This window comes from Rutidosis leptorrhynchoides, chromosome 7, assembly GCF_046630445.1.
Source record: "Rutidosis leptorrhynchoides isolate AG116_Rl617_1_P2 chromosome 7, CSIRO_AGI_Rlap_v1, whole genome shotgun sequence".
Classification (NCBI taxonomy): Eukaryota; Viridiplantae; Streptophyta; class Magnoliopsida; order Asterales; family Asteraceae; genus Rutidosis; species Rutidosis leptorrhynchoides.
Window position 1 is genome coordinate 82,905,502 of NC_092339.1, and position 9,992 is coordinate 82,915,493.

The following is a 9,992-nucleotide window of genomic DNA, read 5'->3' on the forward strand; positions in this document are numbered from 1 at the left end:
TAGTAATAGTTGGATTTGTACGTGGACCGGGTTATTGGAGCCAAACAGTACTCAATTATATTGAGACCAAACGAATCCTGCCCCTCTGCTGCATCTTTTGGCTATTCGAAACGTGGGCAAAATCAGAAAATTCTATTAATTGGATAACTTATATAATTTTTCTTTCCTTTTAAAAACTAATAGGATATTCAGTGAATGCACCGAGCAAGACGTTCACCACCTTTTGTACGTTCACCACCTGTAACTCGATCAAGACATCTAGCTAATATTACCGCCGTTGACTTTTCTTTAGAATCGTCATCCAGTCGACCAAGTACTCCAATTCAAATTTACGATAATCCATTTTTTGAACCCGACCTCACAATTGAGAATCCGGAGAATATTCAGGGACGATTCATAGATCCTGAACCATTAATTTTTCCTCCGGAACCACCAAGCATTCAAACAGAGATTGTTGAGGAACGAACCATTAAATCATAATCCTCTAGTGATTCAGATTCAATAAATTCAATTATGGAGAATCTGAAACCTTTAAGTATGGAAGACCGAATGAGAGCTAAACGCACTGGCCAAGGTCACGCAATTACTCATCCTGACATTAATGCGCCAGATTATGAAATCAAAGGACAAATTCTACACATGGTGACTAATCAATGTCAATTTAGTGGTGCGCCGAAGGAAGATCCAAATGAACATCTTCGTACCTTTAATAGAATCTGCACACTATTTAAAATCCGAGAAGTGGAAGATGAACAGATATATCTCATGTTATTTCCCAGGACTTTAAAGGGAGAAGCCAAAGATTGGTTGGAATCGTTACCTGAAGGGGCGATTGATACATGGGACGTTTTAGTTGAAAAATTTCTTAAACAATTCTTTCTGGCATCTAAAGCCGTAAGACTTCAAGGAGAAATTGTTACATTCACACAGAAACCAAATGAAACTCTATATGAGGCATGGACAAGATTTGGAAAGTTATTAAGAGGATGTCCGCAACATGGTTTGGACACTTGTCAAATAGTACAAATATTCTACCAAGGATGCGACATCACTACAAAGAAAGACATCGATATAGCAGCTGGTGGTTCTATTATGAAGAAAACCGAAACTGATGCTTATAAAATTATTGATAACACTGCTTCCCACTCACATGAGTGGCACCAAGAAAAAGATATCGTTAGATCATCTAAAGCAGCTAGAGCCGATTCTAGCCATGACTTAGATTCCATTTCAGCAAAGATAGATGCTGTCGAGAGATGAATGGAAAAGATGACTAAAGACATACACTCAATACAAATTAGTTGTGAGCAGTGTGGAGGACCACATTCGACAAAAGATTGTCTCAGTATTGAACTAACAATGGAACAATCTAAACCAAAGGCCTGGAAATAATTATCAGAATAATTATCAACCGCCAAGACCGATTTACAATCAAAACCAGAATTATAACCAAAATGTTCCATACAACAACCAACAAGGTCCTAGCAATCAACAAGTATCCAATAATACTTACAATCAGCAAAGACCTAATTTTCAAAACAAACCACCACAACAAACCGATGATAAAAAGCCGAATTTAGAAGATATGATGACGAAGCTAGTTGAAACTCAAACGCAGTTTTTCACATCTCAGAAACAAACCAATGAACAAAATGCTCAAGCATTTAGAAATCAACAAGCTTCTATTCAAAATTTGGAACAAGAAGTAAGTAACCTAGCAAGGTTAATAGGTGAAAGAAAACCGGGAAGTCTACCTAGTGATACAAATGCTAACCCCGGAATGAAACAGCTAAAGCCATTACCACAAGAAGTGGTATTACACTTAAACCACCTGAAATACCTGTAACTTCTGATGAAGCTATTCCTACTCCACAAGAACCACAACCTGAACAAGATAAGGAAAAAGAACCGGTAGTTGAAAAGGTTAATGAAGATAACACAGTTAAAGTTAAACCTTATGTTAAACCATACCAACCACCACTTCCTTACCCGAGTAAAATGAAGAAAGAGAAACTTGAAGCCGAGCAATCCAAATTCTTGGATATGTTTAAACAGATAAATGTAAATCTTCCTTTCATTGATGTGATTTCAGGAATGCCTAGATATGCTAAATTTCTGAAAGATCTAATCTCAAATAGAAACAAAATGGAAGAACTCTCGGTCGTTACTATGAATGCTAATTGTTCAGCAGTGCTGTTGAATAAGATACCAGAAAAACTATCTGATCCAGGAAGTTTCACAATTCCATGTTTTCTGGGTAGTCTTAGTTCAATAGAATCATTGGCAAATTTAGGTGCTAGTATAAATTTAATGCCGTATTCACTATACACTAAACTAGACCTTGGAGAATTAAAACCAACAAGAATAAGCATACAACTAGCCGATCGATCAATAAAATATCCTAGAGGAATAATGGAGAACATGCTAGTTAAAGTTGGTACTTTAGTATTTCCAGTAGATTTTGTTGTTCTGGACATGGAAAAAGATTCTCAAGTTCCTCTCATATTAGGAAGACCATTCTTAAACAAGGCTAAAGCAATGATAGACGTGTTTAGTAAGAAACTGACCCTAAGTATAGAGGATGAGAGTGTTACCTTTTCAGTTGATAGAGCAATGCAACAACTGCAATCTACAGATGATACATGCTATTATATTCAAACTATAGATTCACATGCAGAATTGTTAGAAGAATTTCCAAAATTACAAGGAACAGGAGAATGTTCTTTAGGAGAAGGAACTGAACCAATTGATAAAACTGAAATGTTAGCTACACTAATAGCTAATGGATATGAACCAACAACAGAAGAAATTCAAATGCTAAAAGAAGAAGACAGATATCGATATAAATCATCGATAGAAGAACCTCCGACATTAGAGTTAAAGCCACTTCCAAACCATTTGGAATACGCTTATTTACATGGTGAATCTGAATTACCTGTAATAATATCGTCTTCTCTTACTGAAAATGAAAAATCACAACTCATTTCTGTGTTGAAAGCTCATAAACCAGCTATTGCATGGAAAATTCATGATATTAAAGGAATAAGTCCTTCGTATTGCACACATAAAATCCTTATGGAAGAAGGTCATAAAACGTATGTGCAACGCCAACGAAGACTAAATCCTAATATGCAAGATGTAGTTAAAAAAGAAATTATTAAACTGCTAGATGCAGGTTTAATTTATCCAATTTCTGATAGTCCATGGGTAAGCCCAGTTCAATGCGTACCTAAGAAGGGTGGCATGACTGTTATCACAAATGAGAAAAATGAGCTTATTCCTACTAGGACTGTAACAGGATGGCGTGTATGTATTGATTATAGAAAATTAAATGACGCCACCAGAAAAGATCACTTTCCCTTACCTTTTATTGATCAAATGTTGGAAAGATTAGCCGGAAATAGTTACTATTGTTTTCTTGATGGTTTTTCCGGATATTTTCAAATTCCAATAGCACCCGAGGACCAAGAGAAAACCACGTTCACGTGCCCTTATGGTACTTTTGCTTACAAACGCATGCCATTTGGACTTTGCAATGCCCCTGCAACCTTTCAAAGGTGCATGATGGCGATTTTTCACGACATGATAGAAGAATGCATGGAAGTTTTCATGGATGACTTTTCAGTCTTCGGTGATACATTTGAATCATGTCTAGTTAATCTAGAACGAATGCTTATTAGATACGAACAATCAAATCTAGTTCTTAATTGGGAGAAATGCCATTTCATGGTTAAAGAAGGCATCGTTCTTGGTCATAAAATCTCAAAGGAAGGAATTGAAGTGGACAGAGCTAAAGTAGATGTAATCGGTAAACTTCCACATCCCACCAATGTTAGAGGAGTTAGGAGTTTTCTAGGGCATGCCGGTTTTTACTGACGTTTCATAAAAGATTTTTCAAAAATTGCCACTCCTATGAATAAACTCCTAGAAAAGGATGCTCCATTCATCTTTTCAGATGAATGTATCAAATCTTTTAATATTCTTAAAGATAAACTCACTAATGCGCCGATCATGATAACACCAAATTGGAATCTACCGTTTGAACTAATGTGCGATGCAAGTGATTTTGCAATGGGAGCCGTTTTAGGACAAAGGATTGAAAAACGATTTCAACCTATTTATTACGCTAGTAAGACGTTACAAGGAGCACAAACAAATTGCACAACTACTGAAAAAGAACTCCTTGCTATTGTCTTTGCTTTTGACTAATTTCGTTCATATCTCGTTCTAGCAAAAACGGTGGTCTATACCGACCATTCTGCTCTTAGATACCTATTTTCGAAACAAGATGCTAAACCAAGATTAATCCGTTGGATCTTACTCTTACAAGAGTTTGATATTGAAATCCGAGATAAAAAGGGAGTAGAAAATCTCGCCGCTGATCATCTTTCTCGTCTTAAAAATCCCGAATTAGAAGTTCTAAATGAATCGGCCATACAAGACAACTTTCCTGATGAATATCTATTGAAGATAGATTATAATGAAATTCCATAGTTTGCAGACTATGCAAACCACTTAGTATGTGGATTCCTTGAAAAAGGATTGTCGTACCAAAAACGAAAGAAATTATTTAGTGATATAAAACACTATTTCTGGGAAGATCCACATTTCTTTAAAAGTTGTCCCGATGGAATAATACGCCGATGTGTATTCGGAGATGAAGCTAGTAAAATCTTAAACCATTGTCACACAGGACCAACAGGAGGGCATTATGGGCCTCAACTCACAGCAAGAAAAGTTTATGATGCTGGATTCTATTGGCCTACAATTTACAAAGACGCACACCTTCTTTGCAAATCCTGTGATGCTTGTCAAAGGGCCAGAAAAATAAGTCAACGTGATGAAATGCCACAAAATGTCATTCAAGTATTGGAAGTATTTGACATTTGGGGTATTGAATTTATGGGTCCATTTCCAAAATCTCATAATAATCTCTATATTCTCGTAGCCATTGATTATGTATCTAAATGGGCAGAAGCACAAGCTCTCCCAACTAACGATGCACGAGTTGTAGTCAACTTTTTAAAACGTCTTTTTGCAAGGTTTGGAACACCGAAAGCTTTAATAAGTGATCGGGGAACTCATTTATGTAATAATCAACTTGAGAAAGTTCTCAAAAGATAAGGAGTAACTCATAAAATCTCCACCGCATATCATCCACAAACAAGTGGACAAGTTGAAAATACCAACCGAGCATTAAAACGTATTCTAGAGAAAACCGTAGGATCAAATCTGAAGGAATGGTCCATAAAATTAGAGGATGCACTCTGGGCTTTTAGAACAGCCTACAAAACTCCAATTGGAACCACACTTTTTAAACTCGTTTATGGAAACGCATGTCATCTTCCAGTAGAAATTGAACACAAAGCATTTTGGGCTTTGAAGACATGTAATCTTGATTTACATGAAGCTGAACGTCTACGGTTAAGTCAATTAAACGAATTAGAAGAATTAAGACATGAAGCATACGAAAATTCGTTAATCTATAAAGAAAGAACAAAGAAATGGCATGATAAAAGAATCAGAAGTTCAAAAGAATTTAAAGAAGGAGACAGAGTTCTTCTTTTCAATTCACGATTCAAGCTATTTTCTGGAAAATTGAAATCAAGATGGTCTGGACCATTCATAGTCAAAAGAGTTTTCCCATACGGAACAGTAGAATTAATAAATTCAAATGGGATTGAATTTAAAGTTAATGGTCACAGAGTTAAACATTACATACATGGTCCGATGGAAGTTGACAATGAAGTTAATCATAATTTCACCACCCAAGAAAACCTTCAAAATGAAAACATAAATATGTTATCAACAACATATGGAAAATCAAAATTGGAAAATAGGGAGGAGTCAAATTTGAGTGATGAAGAAGAATTCTTATACAAACCTCCCATTCCAAGAAACGAAGAAAAATGTGAACAAGAAGTTCAAATAGAAGTGAAAGAACCAAGAAAAGAACACCCGAAAAAGGTTTACAAACCAACTCGACTTACTAAAGCAGGAGACCCGGGTGAATTTATCATTTCTTGCTTGTTTAATGATGGTGCTGTATATAATGGACTCGCAGATTTATGAGCAAATGCAAATATTATGCCTCTTTCCTTATACAAAAGATTAGGCATGGGTAAATTAAAACCAACCAAAATAGGTGTTCAATCATTTGACCAAACCATTAAACACCCGGTTGGAATAGCAAATAATTTACTTGTTAACGTGGGAAGTTTGACCTTTGTTGCAAACTTCATAGTGATTAATATGGAGGAAAACCTTGATATTCCTCTAATTCTAGGTCACCCATTTTTAGCAACCACCGAGGCATTCATTGATGTAAGAGAAGGTAGAATGACACTTAGGGATGGTGATACATCGAGCACCTTTGTGAACCGAAAGTTTAGATCTCCACCAACCAAAACTGTTAGACCAATAAAAATGCATAAGTGTGGGGAAGATGAAGAAACACTTAATGATGATCCAATCACAAAGAATGTCGTTGATGATACGAAATTAGATGAACCCATTTTTAACAGTTCAACGAAGACACTTTATAAACGGATTCACGATGCTAAGATTAAGGAAAACTTTAAGTAATGTAACCGATTAGTATCCAATTTATCGCCAAAAGAAAAGGCGATGTTAGTTGAATTTGTGAAAGTTACGGAGGAAATCAACAAATGGATTGAAGTAAAAGTCAAAGATATACAAGTTGTTGATGATTCAATTGAAAATAATGTTAATCACAATTTCAACTAAGTGTAGGGAGGTTTATGTATTTCTGTTAGAGTTAGATTTTCTGTTTTCGTGTAGTTCTCGAAAATAGAACCCGAATGGTCTTTCCCTAGCAGACACTAAAGAACTAGTCTTCTCCCCCCATTCTGAATTTTTATTTTTTTTAGGTTTTTACGAAATGAAGACTTCCTGTGAACTGAACCATGGTCTAATGCTACACGCTTTGATCACTAAACGTAATAATGACACACTTCCAAGTGAAATAGTATCATTAATCAGAGGTAAATTGGACGGAGTAAGAAAAGAATCCAGATGCGAAGATAATAAGTTACAATTTGGTAAAGGAAAATTAAAATCCGCAGCAAAAAGAAGAGCACGACACCTTGAAAAATGTCACAAATGCGGAAAATGGTCACACGAAGGTAAATGTTCAAATAATCAAACCTATTCAAATACCGAATTTGTTACTTTATGCAGAGATGGACCGTTCATATGTTTAGAAGAAAAAACATTAAATGCTCGAGGTTACGCCTATGTAGCCATGGAAAATCAATTAGTCCGACTATCTTATGAGTGGGCTAGAGCATATCACTAAGAAATCTATTTCACAGGTAAGTTTGTACAGTTTTTATTTTTTATTTTTATTTTTAGTTTTAACCTTTTGATAATAAACGCTAATTTGTTCGCTATAAAGTATTAAATTGGTATTCGATGAAATTAGGTCTTGCGACCGAAATTGTTGATATCATACAAAAATTTATTACATCACTGCGAAATTTAACGTTTATTCTTAAGGTATAAATATCTTTAATCAATCAACCCAAAATATTTCAAAAACTCGTCATGAGTTAAATTAGGTCATGGAACCGAAATTACTTTACCGAAAAGAGGGGCGCATATTTTTGATAATATTTGATTGATTAAAGTGGGATAAAAGCCAAAAAGATTTTTAATTTTATTTTTACTTTGTTTTTAAAATTAATATTAAAATAATATTGTAAAATTATTAAAATTAAATCAATATATTTAAAATTGTAAATATTTGAAAAATTAATATTTTTAATATAAGTTTGTATGTATAAAAACAAAAATATAATTTACGTTTGGTGTGAATTTATTTTTAATTTTATGCATTTTAAATTTAAGTTTGGTGTGAATTTAAAAACAAAAAATTTACTTTATTTCGCTAAGTTAAAAATATGATTTTTAAAATTCGTCGTGAGTTGAAGATTAGGTCGTTGAACCGAAATTGCTTTACCAGAGGGAGGGACGAGAACTTTTATTATCATTATTTTTAATCTTATTGAATTAAAGTATGCCAAAAACATTAAAAAAACTCAAAAATCTTTGCTTTTAAAACCGCGTTTTAAATAGACAAATTTTAAAATTTTGTCGAGGGACGGACTAGGACATCGATCCGAAACGACCTCGTCCTAAATAACAAGGGAAACAAAATTTTAAAATTAATTAATTAATTGTTTTATAAGTTAAGTTATTATAAAAAAAAATATACAAACTCCGCGACTCGCGGAGTTTGAAGAGGAAAAACACCGCGACTCGCGGAGGATCAAAATTCCAGAAAAAAATATAACGCAAGAACAGACCAGTCCCCAACATAACCAAACTCAATTTACTGTGAAAAAAAACCGAAAAAACACTCCCAAAATCGAAATTTTTCACCAAAAATATCACATTTTTTACTAAAATCATGTTGAGAAGGATGCTATCAAGGAATTACTCAAGAAAAACGGTAAATTTCTACACCTAAACACCATTTAATCTGAAAATTAGTGTTCTTGAGCAAATTTATACCCAATTCGATTTTGATGCTTTTTAGTGTAATTATACTTAAATTGCTTATGTATTGTGCTTGTATAACCAAGATTGATGCTATTTAACATGATTAGAAGCCTTAAACTTCAAATTTTGAGTAATCTAGGGTTTGTGTTCTTGAGCAATTTGGGGCTTTTTGATATAAACAGGTTATGGCCGATTTTTGTCATGAATTATTGCTAAATTAAGTAGTGTAACATATTTAGGTAGTTAAATGATCCAAACTTTGAGTCTAAACATGATTTTTGAGAATTAAAGTGGACTTTTTCAAGTCTAAAATTCATGAACTTGATTTTTGAGAGATAATGCCATTTGAAACTTGTTTAGTTACTAATAATGATTATTTTGACATGTTATTTGAGTTGAATGCTTATGAACTTGGAGAACATTTTCGTATATGCTTATTTGAAAAAGTGTAGATTTGATAAAAATATGAAAATAAGCATAAGTTTGATATAAATTGAACATGTCATTGTAATTATTTTGCTTGATGATTTTGCTGACACTAATGCATATTTGGATGCACAAAAATTTTGTTTGATGTGTTTTGCAGACTGAAAGGGGTGAATCTTCATCCCAAGCTCGCATTGCTCCTCCTGAGAATGCGGAACAACAGGATGTTGATAACTATTACAAACAAGATATACCTCATCCAGTTATGACATTTTCAGATATGCACGTGGAAGATTTGCACCCAAACTTGAGATTAGACAGACGTTGGATAGATTATCCAAAATACCAAAGGGGCTTGCATACTCTTCATTCTAAAGCTGTTTAAGTACCTAGGGTAATAGAATGGGAACCGTTAGAAGCCGTAGAATTGGCCGAGCCAATTAGAGAATTACTTACACAGAGGTACGGTAATTCTACTTTTAACGATTAGGTATGATTATTCAACATGCGTAGACCTGTATATAAAGTATGGTGTGAAGAATTATTGTGTAGTATAGAAATAAATGATTGGGTAACTAGTTTAACCGATCGAACTTTTATTAGATTTTTGTTAGGAGGTTCGATGCGCCACATGTCTCTACTAGACATGGCTCAGGCCTTACGTATATATACGCCTAAGGAGCTAGCATCTGCCGATTGTCGAGGGTTGATATTAAATGGTAGGCAGATTGATGAATATTTTGATACGCATGGTGTATGGAGTCAAATGACTAGCCATCACCGATTTAAAGGGGGAAATTACTCTTATTTGGATATAGATAGAGCTGAGTTAAGAGTAATTCATAGGTTTTTAGCCAATTCGATTATACAACGAGGTAAAAATAAGAAAAAGGTAAATGAGCAAGATTTATTTTACCACATGTGTATTCGAGACCCACAAAGCGCTGTAAGTATACCTTATTGTGTGGGTTATTATTTATCAGCTATGGTTAGGGGGATGAGACCGAACAGTATAATAGGAGGTGGTATATTTATTACATTAA

At 34.3% G+C, this 9,992-nt stretch overlaps 1 non-coding gene across 1 annotated transcript; it reads right to left on the reverse strand.

Moving 5' to 3' along the window:
* Positions 1-897: 897 nt before the first annotated feature.
* On the reverse strand, positions 898-1,004 carry LOC139860745 (small nucleolar RNA R71). The gene has a single exon (XR_011763368.1). It is a non-coding gene; the product is annotated as a small nucleolar RNA R71 (small nucleolar RNA).
* Between the last annotated feature and the right edge of the window lie 8,988 nt (positions 1,005-9,992).